This window comes from Cyanistes caeruleus, chromosome 10 (genome assembly GCF_971803275.1).
Source record: "Cyanistes caeruleus chromosome 10, bCyaCae1.hap1.1, whole genome shotgun sequence".
Taxonomy (NCBI): Eukaryota; Metazoa; Chordata; class Aves; order Passeriformes; family Paridae; genus Cyanistes; species Cyanistes caeruleus.
Window position 1 is genome coordinate 24,897,534 of NC_141710.1, and position 18,363 is coordinate 24,915,896.

At 47.6% G+C, this 18,363-nt stretch overlaps 1 long non-coding RNA gene across 4 annotated transcripts in view; it reads right to left on the reverse strand.

The window, feature by feature from the left end:
* LOC111933245 (uncharacterized) overlaps positions 1 to 18,363 on the reverse strand; it is a 56,581-nt gene that overhangs the window by 24,578 nt on the left and 13,640 nt on the right. For 3 of the 4 annotated variants that reach the window (XR_002866597.2, XR_015274465.1, XR_015274467.1), the window contains exons 1-3: positions 10,089 to 11,944; positions 7,255 to 7,334; positions 4,579 to 4,676 (exon numbers count right to left, since the gene is read on the reverse strand). This is a non-coding gene — a long non-coding RNA (uncharacterized LOC111933245). Of the gene's footprint in view, positions 1 to 4,578; positions 4,677 to 7,254; positions 7,335 to 10,088; positions 11,945 to 18,363 lie in introns of those variants that run through there. The other variant, XR_015274466.1, reaches the window with a different exon arrangement.

Genomic DNA, 18,363 nt, shown 5'->3' on the forward strand with positions numbered 1-18,363 from the left:
TACTGGGCATGCTTACCTGGCTTAATTATTTCTTAATAATTTCACTGCCACGTTCAGCCTGATCCAGCACAGCTACGTGGCTCTAGAGCCAAACCAGATTCTTCCCTGATAGTCTGTGAAGATGTGTATTTGTCATCTGCAATCTGTCCCTCGATTTCTGGCATGTATCTTCAGTGCTTTCTCTTGAAAGCTTTTTCAGATTTCCCTGGGCTTCTCCCTAACTTCTGTGAGCAAAGCCTCACACAGTTTAATTGTTGACATCTGTGTCAGGAGAAGGTTTTTTTACATTCCCCTGGCTGCAGCACACGAGTTGCTACACAAAGGGCTGCCTACCTGTGTAATGCACCAAAATGTGGAAAGCAGACCATGTTTTTGGAGGGGGAGGTTTTGGGGGCTTTAACTGTTTGTGATGTTTTTTCAGAGATAATTGCAGCTCCACACATGAAAATGCTGATAAATAAAAGGCAGCTGAGCAAAGAGGTGTAAAGCTTTACGTACTTGGTTGGATAAAAGTGAATCTCTCCTCCTTTCCAGGAGTTTGCATTTTGGCTTCACGGTAAAGAAAAACCCAATTAAAAGGAAAAAAAGAAACTCACTTCTGATTTTATTTTTTTTTGTAAAGTAAAAGATGGGAAATGCAGGAGACTAGATTGATCTCCCTTTCCTGCCAGGCTGAACTCAAATCTGAAACATCTGTTCACATAACTGGAGACAAGCTCTTCCAGTCAAGTAATGTAAACTCAAGCTCTTCCTGCCATCAGTGCAGAACTATCAGTTAAGCTTTTTGTGGAAGCCTAAGAATCCAGACACTTCTCATGTTCCCTGCAAGCACTGAATAACCATGGGTTCTCACTACCAGCAAATCACTTGCAAAGAAAAATTAGCACCTTTTCCTAGTATTTGAAATCCTAAAATCTGTTTTTCTCTGGAACGACTGTGTACACATTATCCTTCAGGAGTTATCCAAACTGGGCAGTACCAGCTATATAAAACAGTATCTCACCCAGCACAGAGGGGTAACTCAGGTGATTGCAAAGATCAAGGACGGGGGAAATATTCAGTTTTTAGCATAGAATCACAGATTGGTTTGTGTTGGAAGAGACCTTTAAAAGCCATTTTGTCCGCCAAGCCCACCATCAGCAGAGTCACCTTCTACTATCCCAGGCTGCCCCAAGCCCTGTCCAACCTGGCCTAGAACACTTCCTAGAACACTAACCTGGTCCCACTGTTCAGCTCAATCTGCAAGGCAAAGAGCAGCACTTCAGCTGAAAGTACTGAGACCCCAATTTGCCAGCAGAACCTGCACACAGGCCTGGGGTCAGGGCTCCCAGCGCTCACCATGTCCCCAAGCCTGGCTCAAGGGGACCCATGGCTCATGCAGAACTCCATTCTGACATAAATGCCTGTGTGTAGGTGTGTGGAGAAGAAACAAGTCTGGCTATACAAGGACAGGCAGCCCAGAAACACAGCAGATGGAGCAGGAAGCAGAACTGTGCTCTACCCTGAACCTGAACCTGTTCCTGCAGCCCTCCAAGAGCTCTTTGTGTTCAGCATGGTCTGGAGCATGAATCTCATCCTGTCAGGGAAACAGACTGGAAATCAGGGTTCGTTTCAGATCCTGATTCCAATTCTGTCTCTCTGTGTACAAGTCACTTTGTTCCCCTGCTGTTTCCTCCAGCCTCACATGACAAAAAGTGCATGTAGTTCAGCACATGCAGTAGCTTTCCCGTGTGCAGGAATGCCATCCTGGTTATTTCTGCCTTCTCCCCACACAGCAGTAGATGGAGCCCTGCTCCCTGTTCTGGGATGCAGCAGCACCAGCGCTCCCAGCTGCAATGACCCTGCCAGGACCTGCCAGCACTGCAGGGGACAAAGCTGGGGATCACACGGGAGGGACCTCGGGCTCACAGCTCCTGCCTCACTCGTGAAATTCACTGAAACTTGGGACTAACAAAGGTATCCGACTGACCAGAGTGTTACCTTTTTTTTTTTTTTCCCATTTAGGCATTGGGTAATGTTTCTTTCTTTTGTAAACTGTCATCAGGATTACATGGAATTCACCAGTTTTGTTTATTTTGCAAAATAAGGAACTACAAGGTTTGCTTGTCATACTGAGAAAGAACATATGTAATAGTTGTATCATGGCTGTGAGCACTGCAGACTACATTATCCAGAGGATTTTACAGGAACTAGAGGTCAGGATCCATGGCTAATTTCTCAGCCACTGCTTGCAGCTCTGATGCCTGCAGCTTGTGTGTGACAGGACAGAGAAGAGATCAGGGAACACTGGCACCTATGTGCAACTTGGGAAAAAATTATAAATGTATGTTGATTTTCTCTCCCCACCTCCACCTCCAAGTGCTTCTGCAAGTGACAGCAGTGCAGCCTGCACGGGTGCAGGCAGCCTCTGGAGACATGCAGCACTGGGCCACAGCTACTGCTGCAGCTCCAGGAAGACACGCCACTTCTACAGCAACACCTGACAAATGGAATATTTCAGAGCAGTAAGAACAAAATCCACAGAATCACAGAATATGCTGAGCTGGAAGGGACCCACCAGGATCACTGAATCCAACTCCTGGTCTTGCAGAGTCACACAATGTTCCTGAAGGTATTGTCCCAATGCTCCTTGAACTCTGTCAGGGCTGATGCTGTGACCGCTCCTCTGGGAATCCTGTTCCAGTGCCCAGCCACACACTGCATTTAATATTTAATATTAAATCTCCTCTGACAACTTCAGGCCATTCCTTCAGGTCCTGCCACTGTCACCACAGAGAGATCACTGTCTGCCCTTCCTCCTCTCCTCATGAGGAAGCTGTAGACTGTGATGAGGTCTCCCTTCAGTCTCCTCCAGGCTGAACCCTCAGCCAACCCTCATCTGGCTTCCCCTCAAGGCCCTTCACCATCTTCATCATGTTTATCCAGCTGTGAGATGGACAGTTTGTCCAGAAGGATATTATGAGAGACAGTACTGAAAGCTTTACTGAAATCTCAAAAGATTACATCAAGTGGCCCCCCTTGATCAGCTAGGTGGGTTACTTTGTCATAAAAGAAAATCAGGTTTGAGAAGCAGGACTTTCCTCTCATAATGCTGTGCTGGTTTAGACTGCTCTCTCTTTCTAACAAATGTTTTGGAGGTTGGTTTTTTTTTGTGTTTTGGTTGGCTGGTTTAAAAATGCACCGTGCACATTCTGCTTCCTTCTGCTGCACACCCAAGTGCAGGCCTGACTGCAAATAAGAGCAACCCATGCTGCCAGGGAAGGCTATCCTCAAAGACAGTGTACAACCTGTTGTTCTCTGTAAACATGTACTGCTAGACAAACAATACATAAAACCACATTTTGTCTGGTTTTAGATTCTTTGAAGAAGACCATGTTATGCAGGTAGGAAAACTGAGAATATTGAAGAGTTACATGAGATGCTGGAGATTATATTTGCCAGCAAGGTAACTCAATATACATCTATTCTGGCACTCAATAATTTAAGAGAGGCCCCCAGCAGTGAATTACAGGATGATTTGCTCACAGCAGCAGCTCTCCATACTAGAGAGGGGCCAGAACTTTCAGTTAGGCACTCACAACCACACATCTCATCTGCACAGTCCAGCTTCAAAATGTGAGTTTTTGCTGATTTTTCATTTCTCCAAATAGAAATTAACAGTAGAAGGGAGATGAGACACCCATCCCTGAAGAAAGGGGGTTTCTACTGATTAGCCTAGAAGTGATTTGCTCTCTGAATTCAAGAGCTTATGCTGCCTCTGATCCTGCCCCCTGATGCTGACTAGATATGGTGGTCTGTTCATACAGGATCCAAGCCCCAGCCCTAACTGAGTAAAAATCTAGGTAAGGACTTCAGCATTTGATCTTTACAAAGCAGAAGCTAACAGCTTCTTTGTCTGCAGAAAAATTAAATCCTTCAGAGTAGTGAAAATTAAACAGTCCTGCAGTCACGAGTGTTGGCATCTGGAAAGCTGCCACTAAGCTAATAATGGCATTGTCTAGCACAGCACAGAGGGAGGTCCCAGCATCCCAGAGCAGCCACACATCTGGAGACTGGGACCACAGCCATCAGCAACCCATGTTTAAGTAGCACATTCTTGCTCTTCCTGCCAGCTGCTCATCCTCTCTCACCACAGGCCAAGGGCAGAAGCCCACGAGCAGCAATGTGGTACTGGGAACAAACTGGAGCAGCCATGCACAGAGAAAGGTCCCTCAGTAGAACCCTGCCTGTCTGCAGACACCTGCCTTATTCACTTCACAAAAACACGGGCAACTGGCTCGTTTGTCACACACCTGCATTTGAACAGGACACCAGCCACTTTCACTGCTTCCTTCAGGTATCTGTGAGGAGTGTAAAGTGCTGGGGATGACTGTTCCTGGCTTACTCCAGCCTGGCCATGGGATAAGTTTCTTGTGTGCAGCAGAGCCACACTGCTTAGGAATGGGAGGAGAATCAGAGCTAGGAAGTGGGAGACGAACCAAACATGCAGATTATCACTCACAATCAGAGACAGAGAACAATTTCCAGAGAGGTGGGGATGGAGCTTGCACAAGGTATTCACCCTTTAATGCTACTCACCAGCAGCTGCCTGCAGAAGAGCCCAGGCAGGGATGGGAAGACCAAAGCAGGGAACGTGCTACAGGAGCCAGCAGCAAGAACACAGATGTATGATACAGCTGTGGGAGGAGAAGCACACTCACATGAAACATCCATCACCACGTGCACAGTGCTCCTGGGGGTGCCAGAGGTGGCTGATTCACAGCACTCCCCTCTGTAGTACAGAGAGCTGACAAGAGTTAAAGAGCAGAAGGAGATAAAGCACTAAAGAGAAGAGGGACATAAAATGCTGGAGAGGAGATATACATGAGTGTCCAAACACACACAAGGACAAGCTTGAGTAGAAAGAACGGACAGCTTTAGCACTGAATCACTGCTTCTCTTCCTGAAGTACCTGCCTTGTATTTGAAAAGACTTTCAAGGTACCAGGCTGTAGAAATCTGCATCACTGCTGAGCAAGCTGGATAGCACAGGGCAAACCAAGAGGAAACAGAGCAACCATGCACGAGGTATCCACCACTCTATAGAAGAGCAGCTCAGGCTGGCTAAGGGTGGCTGGGAGAAGATCCTGCTCCCAAGGAAGAAAAAGGAAAGGAAATTCCAAGAAGTTTCTTGGCAGCCTGGTTCTGTACCCACTGACATCCACTGCAAGGGGTATTTGTTGGCTCAAGAGATGTACCATCAGTGCTGGCAATAACTACATGGTTAATTAGGCCATCTCTCTTTGACAGTAAAAGAGACCCAAGTGTCTCAGATCCACCCAAGTAGATTTCTGTCCCAGCTGCCCCTTTCAGAACACTTGTCTGGAAAAAAAAGTCTTAGGATCAATCAGTATCTTATTCTCCAAGTTCATGCATAAAACACCTGGTGCATCCACACAAGCTGCTGTTCAGTCAACTCTGATACTGATTGCTCATAGCAATGGCAAATGCACACAGGGCTCTCCACTGTAGGTGTATGCATCAGAAAAATCTAATCATCTTTGCCTGCAATTGTAGCAAGAAAATAAAACCTCAGAAAGAATCTGCAGGTTCTCCTACTTAAGGTTTCAGTGCTTCTTGGTCAGAGGGATGGGCCTGCACCTATTGGTTTTCCCAGAAAATATAACTGCTGTCTTCCATGTGTGCAAGGCCTCCAGCAGTAGAGTTTAGCTGACAATTTCATCCCTTCAGAGACTTCACTCATTGGTACTGCATCATCTGCCTGTAGAATAAGGCTTTTACATCATGTCTGATTGGGAACATGAGCTTCCAAAAGCCCAGAGCTACATCAGGTGAGCTTTTTGTTGGCTTTTTGATAATGTTCCTTTGAGCTTGCCAGAGCAGGAGTTTGACTCCTGCAGCACTGACTACAGGGGACACACCTGACATGGATATCTTCAGGACTGGCCAGGTTCTTCCACCCATCAGGAGGAAGGGATAGCTTTTTCCTTGCTCAAGCTATGGATTACTGTAGCTAGGTATAACAGGGATCATTTCTGGAGGCCTGTGGTTTCCTCAGCACAGGGTGCTGACCATGGCCAAAATAAAGATTTTTGGCACCAAGGATGGCATCCTGGCCTTCTCTACCTGTAGCTTGTGCATTTCCTCTCTCTTTGGTCCCTTTATGCTCTCTTCTTCTGCTGCCACCTTGGTCTCTCCTGCCCATGGTAGATCCCAAGCAGTTCACAGCAGAGCAGATGGTGAAGGGCAGGAGACAGGAGGGAGCACTGGGAGGCTCATGCTCCCTTACTCCATCCATTCTGGGAAGGTGACACTGGACCATGAATAGTGATGGTGTTAACACCACACAGGGCAGCAGCTCATGAATTGGAATAGCAGCAACACTGACAGGACTCACAAGTCTCAGGAAAGAAAGCTGACGTGGAACTGGCTTGTTCATCTTTTCCATGACAGGAAACATTTCAGCCTCTGTTATCAGCACAAACACTGTGGGCTCTCATCACGCTTTGCAACTCGCCACACTCCATGCTGGGCCCACATGAGTGAAGAATGCCAGAGTGATACTTTTGCCTTCCACAGGCTCCAAATGCAACACAACTCAACCCTCTGTTATGCTTTTCAGTCTCCAAAGCACTCAGCTGCTCATTTTATGGTGCCACAGCCCATGGATGGATCAGCCTTCTAAGTAAAGCAAGCTGGTCATCCAGAGCCAGCTGCTGCAAGGACCACAGGACAAGTGGCCTGTCCAGGGCCAGAAGCCCTTGGACCAGTTGTGGCCACCAGCTGTCAGCCAGCCTGTCTGACTCAGTCAGAAAAAAATCCTCCACTTTCAATCCAAACATGTAACAACTGAGTAAAGAGGCAAGGAAGAAGAAGGGCAACTAGCTCTCACAAGTATCTACACAGCACTGTCTTCAGCTCCCATTTTTCAATTACTTTTCTGCTTTATGGCCCTAAACACAAGAGGAAAAATGGAGGTGAGCTGTAGAAAGCAATCAGTCTCTCAGCTTCTTGTGCATTCACACCAAAGCAGAGCTTGGATCAGGGACACCCTCAGGAAGTGCTGGAAAACACATCCAAAGCTTTGTGAAGAATTGCTTTTACAGGTCACAGGTTGTTTTGGAAATCACAAGCAAAAGGCACTGAAGTGTAACAAGTTTTTGAAAGGTCAGCAGAAAATTCCTATTGCATTTCAGACACAATAAAACCTTATGACTTGAAAAAGGTAATCAGGAATACCGTAAAGAAGCCTTACCAGAAATCACAAGTGAATCCTAGAGATTTTGATCTAAGCTGGAATCTGCTTCAAATCTTGCTGCAGAAAGGTTCATAGCCCTGAAATCAACAGAAAGGACACAGCAATAACGTACACGTAAGAATAAGACCCATTGGGTCTTACTGGCCCCAAATCTGATTTAGTAAAACCGGGTTAAGACAGGATGTTAGCCTTGGCTTCAGTGGTTCTGAGCTGTCCCTCAGATAGTACCTGTAGCAGAGGAGCTACTCTCTAAAATTAGACAATGCATTAGCTAGGTGTTTTTAGGTATCAAATTCTTTCTCTACTTCTCACTAAAAGCTGACTCAAACAGCCTTCTCTTTAGTGACTGCACAGTTAGATTTTGAGGCATTGTGTATTTGCATTGGGCCAAATTGCTACAATTTGCCTCTTTACTTCAAGTGAAGGTTTTCTGGGGAAAGAGCAGTTGCAGTCAGGAGCCATCCCTGGGGCCCCAAGAGCACAAACTGTAGCTCACCACCATTCTAGATTCATTCTGTAACGCACCAGCCATTCTAGATTTCCTTCTAACCTACTTTATACACGGTGAATGTTTCACTTCATGCAGAAGGGGATTGTCTCTCACGCATGCAGCACCAGCCTGCACAATGGTTTGGCAGCCCCTGGGCTCTGCCTTTCAAGGCTGAGAGAGGGCTCCAGTCCTGGGGTGTCACAGGTATCAGATATTTGTGTACATGGATGAGGCACACAGTTGCCCCAAATCTGGTATTTGTATGTGCAGCTTGGAAATATAAAATCAAAAGGCAGAGAATTTATAAAAACTTAACTTATAAAAGCAAAAGAATATATGGGTAGAAATCTAATTTCAAATGACAACCAATGTATGTTTGTTTTATGGATATCAGTTATCTACATGGGCCTTGAAAAACACTCAGAAAAAAGCGGAGATGTCCCATGGTTTTCCCTTTCACCCAAAGACAGCCTAAAGCAGCAGCTCTGGTCATTTGCTTTCCAGAGTTCCTCAGGTTATGGTGTAAGGAGACAAAAGATATCTATGACTGATCCCTGCCTCTCTGCATCTCTGTAATTCATCCCTCTTTCTACTAAGTGCTTTTTTTACCTTTTCTCATGACTGACTGACTACCTGCTATGCCAGTCCTGGTTTTCCTGCCGGATGGCAAACATCCATCTCCTGGCTGCACTCACTTGCAGGAAGCAGCAAGCCTGCTGCCTCACTCCCCACAGCACTGAAACAAGTGACATGAAACTGAACTTCACTACAACCACAAATGTACATAACCCACTGAAAAGTGTGGGGCCAGGCTTGCATGACAGGCTGCTTGCAGAAGTCTCAGACTTGGGGTGAAACGAAGCACCAATTTTAGGTGTATATTTTGTTGTAGATGGAGGCCACTCATTCCACTGTTAGAAGCACACGAACACAGAAAAACAGTGTTAGACCCAGCACTAGCAGCTGATCCATGATGGGATTTATCCTGTAGCACCAGATATTAAAATCTTTACAGAGTATGCCACCTGCTAAATAAATCCAAGATCAGGAGACACAGACACGCCTGTAGAGACGATAAATAAAGCCCAATAAAAAGTCAGAGTTAATTTCCATCCTGAGACCTAGACCCAGGATGGAGGCTCTGTTCTGTGCACCCTACAGTCATCACTGCCCTCCTCCTTTGAGGGCTCCTCACCTCAATAACACAGCACTCTCTGGAGCGAGACCTGGGAGCTCTCTCGTCAAAGAGCCACAGAGAGGCCAGCAGAGAGCACCAAGCCTAAACCTATGAGTCTGAAGTTATTTGAAGACAAAAGCACGCATAGAAAAACCTCCCATTTAAAACATGGGTTATAAAAGCCAAGCAGTTGTGTGCAGTACTGTGATCAAATGCCATCCTCATTCCATCACAGCTTGAAATAGATCGGGTAACAGGCAAACAACTGTAAAAATCCCAAGCTGCTGCCAAGGAACACACAGCAGGCAGCGGCACCGTGCTGGTGCTTCACTTCCAGCACTGTGGCATCTGTCCAGGGAAAGCCTCCGTTGTGCTCCAGGAACATGCTGACTGCCGGTACCGCCAGAAGAACCTTGCTGGTGACCCATACACTGCAAAGGCTCCACAGGCCCCAGCGCTACAGGCTGAGTGTGCCCAGACCTCAAGAGCACCCTCAGCTAACAGGACATGGGCAAAAATGCCCTTATTTTGTTTACACAGTCCATAGGACAAAAGCTAGGCACATGATTCACGGTCTTCCCAGATCTTCTGAACCCCTTCTGTCAAGCCTAGGTAGTTCTCCTATTTTAGCTGCTGCCTGCACAGGCTTCGCTAGTGCTGGAGGCTGAGGCTTTGTACCAAGCCCCAGGAGTTCCGTACATTCTGTTCAGAGTGCCAAAGGCACTGAATAACCACTTACATTTGCATTTGTCTAAACATACCCTAAACATATTGCAAACAAATAGCAGGGGTAAGTTTAGCACTCGAGGCACAATTAAAAGCTAAAAACACCCAGCAATAATTTGGTCCTTTTTCAAAAAAGACCAGAAAAAGCCAATAAGTATAATTGAAACGGTATTTTTGTACTGCAGCAAAAAACAAAAAATAAAAAGGCCTAGATGTTTGCCAAGAACTTTAAAACCTATTTTTAACCAGTCAGTACATTTTATGAGCTATCTGTAGATGAGATAAGCTGCTAAATACAATTTCTGGGCTTTAGACTTTTGCTACAGGCATGTTCAATCTCTGTTGCTGCCTGAGCCTGGCTGCTTTCCGCTGCAGCAGGATGGCAGAGGTAGCCAGCCTCCCAGCAGAGCTGCTGCATTCCCATCGGATCATGCTCACCAAGGAAAGGAGGCTGGAGTGTTGAGGGTGGGCTTGGGAGAGCCGAGAGGGTCGGGGTGCTGTTCTTGGCAGATTCCCCGTGTGACCTTGAGAGCGACTCAGCCGCTGCCCGGATCCGCTTCCAGCCTGGCTGGAACAGCCGCAAACGCCACGAGGCTCAGAGAAACAGAACGGACTGGGTGAAACAGAAAGGAAATGATGCACGAGGATGCAGTCACATCGCTGATTTCTAAGATAGCTTGGACTGTGTTTGGAACAAAAGCTCTAACCCACGTAATAAAAGAGAAATAAAGCGCTAAAAACAAGGAGCAGCATCCCCTTAGTTATTTTATCCCGATGAGCTTTGGATGAGGCAGATATTACTGTAATCGAGCGCCTGTGAGGTGTCTGAATGATGCTGTACCTGATGAGATTCATCCTCCCGACATCCCTGCATGAGGGGAGGAGGAGACTGAGCCCTGTTTGGTCTGGAGCTGGTACAGAACACTCCCACAGCTACAGACAGCCCCTGTCGCAGCTGTGTGATGGGCACCGGCGATGTGGTACTGCAGCTCCGCCTGGAAACAGCGCGGGATGCAGCCCTGCGGTGCAAGAGAAACCCCGCTCACAGCCCCGGGAGATGGAGAGAAAACCCTCCTTCACAGCTCGGGGAGATGGAGAGAAACCCCGCTCACAGCCCCGGGAGATGGAGAGAAACCCCCGCTCACAGCCCCGGGAGATGGAGAGAAACCCCGCTCACAGCCCCGGGAGATGGAGAGAAACCCCGCTCACAGCCCCGGGAGATGGAGAGAAACCCCCGCTCACAGCCCCGGGAGATGGAGAGAAACCCCGCTCACAGCCCCGGGAGATGGAGAGAAACCCCGCTCACAGCCCCGGGAGATGGAGAGAAACCCCCGCTCACAGCCCCGGGAGATGGAGAGAAACCCCCGCTCACAGCCCCGGGAGATCACCGTGGCACCGAGCCGGGGACCAGCCGGGCTGCCCGGGCACCGCGAGTGTCGCTGCGAGCACCCGGCCGTGCCACACAACCAGGAACTGACACACAGCCAGGAACACACACAACCAGACACTGACACACACAACCAGGAACTGACACACAGCCAGACACTGACACACAGCTCATCCTGCACACACACACAGCCAGACACTGACACACACAGCCAGGAACTGACACACAGCCAGACACTGACACACACACACACCGGGCACACACACAGCCAGGAACACACACACAGCTCATCCTGCACACACACACAGCTCATCCTGCACACACACAGCCAGGAACTCACACACACACACACCGGGCACACACACAGCCAGGAGCACACACACAGCCAGACACTGACACACACAGCTCATCCTGCACACACACAGCCAGGAACACACACACAGCCAGACACTGACACACACAGCCAGACACACACACACACACAGCCAGGAACACACACACAGCCAGACACTCATCCTGCACACACACAGCCAGACACACACATAGCCAGGCACTGACACACACACACCGGGCATAGTCACACACACACAGCCAGGTACACACACACACTCATTCAGCACACACACACACACACACACACACTCATTCAGCACACACACACACACACACACACACTCATTCAGCACACACACACACACACACACACACTCATTCAGCACACACACACACACACACACACACTCATTCAGCACACACACAGACACAGACACAGACACACACACACACACAGACACACACACACACACACACACACTCATTCAGCACACACACACTCATTCAGCACACACCCCAGCACTCACCAGCACACCCTGCCTGGCCCCAGTCTCTGCCCCGGGCTCGCAGCAGGCTCTGGGGGGAAGCTCCGGGGGAAGCTCCGGGAGGAAGCTCCGGGGGAAGCTCCGGGGGAGGCTCCGGGGGGAAGCTCCGGGGGAAGCTCCGGGGGGAAGCTCCGGGGGAAGCTCCGGGGGGAAGCTCCGGGGGAAGCTCCGGGGGAAGCTCCGGGGGAAGCTCCGGGGGAAGCTCCGGGGGGAAGCTCCGGGGGAAGCTCCGGGGGAAGCTCCGGGGGAAGCTCCGGGAGCTGCCGGGGTCTCGCTCCGTGCAGCATCCCGGGGTAGCTGTGGCCAGGGGCACTGGGGCTGCTGCAGAGGCCAGTCCTGCCCTGCTCCCCCCAGGCTAACAACAGCCACACTCTCAGTTCCTGTCCGGCTGCACAGGATTGCCTCGGCTGCTGCCCAAAGCCAAGATCCTGCTCTGGGTGACTTCAGGAAGCCATCAGCTCTGACCACAGCAGGATTTCATTCCTCTGGAACAGAAGGCTCATATTTGCACTTCTTACACCCCATGTCCATGCTTCAGGATAAGGACACACCGCAGATCACACCTGAAAAGTGACTATTTAATCCTAGAAATTTTTTCCAACCTAAACAATTCTATGGGTCTGTAAGACTGCTCTGCCTGGAACACAGGCCTCAGCCTTTACTGCAATAAATGGGAGTTTCCACGGAGAGGAAACCAGTCACCACCTGCTGTGTTCTGGGGTTGTTTTGTATCTACATTCACAAGACCACTGTCATCAGTTATGTATGTCTGTGTCAAAGCTGATTTCAAAACGCTGCCAGCCACAGCAGCAGAGACACGCTCCCGTCTGATTGCCACATACAGTTCCAAAGCCCAGGCAGATCTCAGAGTGCATCCTGCAGCCAGGATTCACAGCTCCACCTCAACATGTCACTGCATGCTTATTGCAGCTGCCTCCTCTTCCTGTGCACCACATAATCTCACACCTGCTGTTCTCACTCCTTTACTTCTAGGTTAGCTGTACCTTTGCTGAGCAGAAATACTGCAATTCCAAGGAAAGCAACAGCGACAAGTCACTTCAAACAGCGACAGTAGCCACGGCTGCCAACACATGGCATTGCAAGGCTGCTGAGCAGGGCCTGTCATTATCATTTTACAGATAAGAGAACAAACCCCTTCAGAAGGCAAAGATGCAAACTGGCACTTTCCAAGTCACCAGTTTAGCTGCTTTTGAATGCCAATAATCACTTGCATTTGCTCTCCATTTACCTCATTAATCCCAGACAAGCAAGTGTCAGTGACTCACTCTCCCCTCTGTCCCTGAACAGCCACAGCTCACCCCTTGACCAGTCACCCAACACCCTGGAATTGGACAACCTCTCTGACAAATCAGTTACAGGATTAACTCAATTTGAATCAACTCTGTACCTCACCCCAAATGAGGTGGTGCACAAAGGGACCACCTGTTTGAAGCCCTGCTCTGACATACACTAGTCACTTTGTTTGCTTTTTAATATTTTTAAGTGTTCCTTCATTTCAGTCTACATTTTTCTTAATAAATTTATTTTCAATATCGAAAGAGGTGCTTCTACTAAAACTGTTTCTACTGTTGTGCTGAAGCTGTGGAGGAATTCAGGTGAAGATCTCCTTTTAAGTAAGCTTTTAAGTGTATTCCAAACACTGAAAACCACATTGTCCTTCAGAAGCACCTGACCAGCGACATCAGTCAGTGCTGCTCTGTGCTCCACCACCGTCTGTTTGCAAGAGCTGTTAATGCTCCGTGGACACTACGGGATGCAACAGGGCAGACAATGAACACAGACTCGTGCCCGCCTAGTTGGGTGGGGATACATTTGTGCACAGGTTTCTTTTGAACAGCAGATAAGTCTATGTCTACAAATACAAAATGAGCTTTTCAGGTGGCAGCTTTTAGGGAGCTGGCAGTGAATCACAGCTTGTTTCTGTGGCCACCACCTGCTTGTTGATGACAGAAAGGCACAACCAGATAATGCTGCTACTGCAGGACAAGTCTGATCAGCGCAGCCCTGCACTCACTCGGGGAACAAAACACCCATGCACAGACACCTCCTGGTGTCTGCAAAGCACCCACATGGATGCTCTGTGTTTGTCCAGTGCTCCGTCCTGTAGTCGTGATTTTCTGAACCTGAGAGAATATTCACGCTCTCAGATGCTGACTATTCCCATAGGAAAGTGTTGAGAACCATTCTCACTCAAAGATTGTTTGTGTAAATAAGGAATTACTTTCCCAAACAAGGCACAGATGTTCTGAGCGTGTTCTTCTCTCTTATCCCACCAGTGGGACGAGATGGGTGTTATTCCTTCTACCAATCAGGGTGACCTGTTGGGAGAAGCTTTTAAAAGGGTTGACAAGACCCCTCAATAAAGGCTTTTGCCTCATGAAAAGTAGCTGTGTGTCTGATTATCCGGGGAACCCTCAATACTTTGTGTCCTTCCACGACACCATCCCACAGGGCTGGTCTTTGGGGAGAACCCACAGCCTCTGGAAGCACAAATAATCACCAGAGATCGCTGCTGTTGGTCCTGCAGGTGCCAGGCTGATCAGAGCAAGCAGCTGACTGAAAGGTGCTTTACTTTGACCTAGCAGACTAGCAAACTGTGGTTGAAACTACTCAAAGGTAGAAAATAGATAGACAAAGCTAACTAAAATCAAGTTATCTTTTCTTATGTAAAGCATCAATTGTTCCCACTCACATGGCTGACAACTGCTGGCCTGTCTCCCTAAGCAGGGACTATTACAGAGGCTCTCCAGAACTAGCCTGGCAAACTGGAGCTTTGGGGTTGTGCAAACTGACTCACACTTGAGAGCGAGCAGAGATCTGTTCTGCTGTTTTGACAGTGGAAATAAAGCAAAGCTTCACAAGTAAAGATGTTATGGGGCAAAGTCCACACATGACATTAGCAAGTGGACCACGTGCCAGCCTGGGAGGAACATCCCACTGCACGGCAGAGCCCCAGGGCTCCTCTTCCCTCTTCCAACAGCCTCTCCGTGCCAGCACAGCCCCATGGCAGGGCAGGATGTGCCCTGTGGCAGGGCAGGAGGGCTCTGCTGCCAGGAGGAATGGCAGCACTGGGACCTTCTCCACACTGAGAGGCGAAACAACTCTACATCAGTGGTGTAATGCATTTCTATACACTTCTGTTACAGAAGTCTACAGTGTCTCCTGTGCTGTCCAAGGACCCAAACTGTTGCCGAGATGCAGATTCAAATTAACTCAAGGTAAAAATTAGTATCAGTCACTGCTTTACAATTCAAATTCATGTGAAGAAGCCAAACTCTAAATGCAAAATCAGATCAACCCAGATTCACAACCAGATCTTGCACATAAACAAAGCAAGCTTGCTCAATCATGGATTCGTGCCACTTTCAGTGTTTTTCTAGTCTTGCCATGCTCATCCTGAGCTATGGACCCAGGGGAGCAATGTCTGATGCTCTACAATCACACACATACCGTGGTGTTTCCCTTGTGTTTCTGCTCTCTCTCCCAAGTACAAGGGTGTTGCACATGCAGTGTTTGGAATAGCCCTACCTGCTTCAGGTAGGCTTCACCTCACAGCTGTCTCTGTGGTTTACAGCACTGCCAGGCTACAACTATCCCACCTGTATTTGTCATGCCAAGAGTCTATCTCAAACAGAACTATCCGGACTTGTGAAAAACAAAACAGGTAGTTTTAAAAACAGGGAATAAGATGGTGTTTTAATTAGACGAACATTAACCACGACAGCTCCAGCAGAAGGTTTGGCAGATGAGGAACCAGCAAGCCACAGAGGAACAAAACCCAGAGAGAAGTACTGTGGAACAATAGTACTGCACACAAAATGCAAAGTCTGCCTCAATGAATTATGTCAGAACAAGGTGAAATATTTCACTGGGACTAATACTTCCCATTTAATTTATTTTTATAAATCAATCTGCATAATGTATGCTGGCATCCTTTATGTTTCAATTTTGCTTACAGTAATAAAACTAACTGCAGATCATCCTTGGCTGTATGTTATTTTTATATCCAAGAGCACTGAGTTATAGAAGCTTGGCAGGACAGATCTGACTAAGAGAGAGAAAAAAGCATTGTACTTCCCAAACATAGCAGAACAAGCCTGTTTTTAAAGCAGTAGGATGAAAATGATTCAGCCTACAGTTAAAATTAGAGGTATGATGAGATTGAGACTGCAAGAGAAGTACTGAATTAAATGTGTTTTTACTTGACTCCAACAAGCTTTCTTTATTAGTCTCTGGTAACTGTAATAGGTAACTGTAATACTAGCAACTTTAAAAGTCTGTGAAACATTCAAATCCACAAGGTGTTTCATGGAGCAAATGCCATCTGCCATCGTCACCACTGCAGGAAAGGCAGCGGTGACAGAAGGCAGGAGCCGCAGGTGCCACGGGTCTGCTCCCCGTGACTTTCCAGCCTCTCATCCCCGGGCTCCAGTGCTGCCGTGGGAGGACAGGCAAGGCCAACACAGAAGGAGAAGTGGCAGCACTGGCACACACGTTCCTGCTGGCTCCTGTCCAAAGCCTTTGCAGCTGCCTTTGCCTCCTCCAGCCCAGTTATTGGAATGGCCCTGATGGTTTCCCCAAGGCCTCCTCTCCCTCCCAGCATCCATTCCCAGCTTCGTGGGGAGAGGCCATGGGCAGCCACAGCCCCATCTCCCATCCCTGCAGCAGCAGCCCTGGTGCTCAACAACCAGAGCCTTGCTCAGGCCAAACACTGACACCCTGCACAGCCATGAGGCACCTGGCCCAGGGCCACCCTGACACCCTTTTCTGAACCTTCTGCTGCTTCCTTGTGCTCAAGAGACAGACACACTGTACTTCTGGAGTCTCTTATAATGAATAATTACTGAACCTCTGCCCAAATTATGTGTATGTGTATGTGTATGTGTATGTGTATGTGTATGTGTACGTGTATGTGTACGTGTACGTGTATGTGTACGTGTATGTGTATGTGTACGTGTATGTGTATGTGTACGTGTATGTGTATGTGTATGTGTATGTGTATGTGTATGTGTACGTGTATGTGTATGTGTATGTGTATGTGTATGTGTATGTGTATGTGTACGTGTATGTGTATGTGTACGTGTATGTGTACGTGTATATTTTTAATATACATAAAGAAATATAAATGCCACAAACATTTTGAATGCTAAATGAAAAAGCCATCATTAACTGGAAGAGTTCACTAATCCAAATCACCAAATCAAGATATTCCCATTCCCCTCCTCCCAGATACACTATTTACAGCCATCAGGAATGTGTCACTGTTCAGCATTCCGACCCACTGCCTCCGCAGGCTTTTCCTTTCTCCAGCAGGAAATCCTCCAGCTGGTCCTACTTTGTTCTCTAGCACATTTTAAATTCAGCTTCTTTGCACCAACTGAATGTAGGTACACGCAGGCATTTGGTACCTGCGTGTGGGTGTTCCTCCTGGTGAGATTTCCTTACTTTCCATTTCCTTATGAGCAAATTAAAAGAAAAAAAACCAGTAATTCCTTCAGTGTTTTTTCTGCCTTTCTGCAATACACATACACACACAATTCTTAAAGAAATATAGAAAACAATAGCCACTGAAGGACTCTGCATCTGCCAACTTGGATTGACCAAGTCCTGCCTAACTTTATGTTGAACAGTTTGCTCAAATAAGTGTTGCAGATTTCTCCTTAACAAAAACATTTTTGATTTCCCCAAGCCTTTATGCTTAGAAGCAAAATTATTTGCAAGTTGGTGTCATCTAACACCATGGGCCAAATGTTACCTGGACATGGATTCCATGGAAACTCCAGCAAATGCATTTTGTGTCTCTCCCAAGTATTCTTGGGGAAGCGCCATGCCCATGATGGGCACTGGGCTTGCAGGGGTAAGGGGCTTGATTCCAAGGGCAGAGGGCCTCAGGTTCTGTTGCAGGGACAGAAAGGAGGCACAGATTATGGGTGAGCAGGAAAACAAAACCCTCAGTTTGGGTAGAGCTCGAGGAGCTGAATCACCCTTGTTTCAGAAGCAGTACCCTTAGCCAGGGGCTAAAAGAAGCAAAAGAGGGAGTAAGGTAGGACACTTGCTAGGCAGAGTATCCTCAGTTGTGTTTGATTTGGTTTGGTTTGGTTTGGTTTGGTTTGGTTTGGTTTGGTTTGGTTTGGTTTGTTGTGGGTTTTTTGATGCTCGACATCTATTACCACTACATAGCAGAACCTGTGACATTACAGAGAATATAATTGCTTTGCTCTAAGAACATGAGCCACCTTTTCACCAAACCAGAATGGACGTGTTGGGTTGTTTTAATTCCAGGTCTAGTTGGGCATGTCTTATCTCTGGCTCCAAAAAATGATAATTTTACATAATGAAGGCAGCCAGTTGTCTTGTAGGTAACCGAACACTATTCCCATGACAGGACAGGATTGCTGGCAAGATGTGGTATCAGTACAGGGAAACT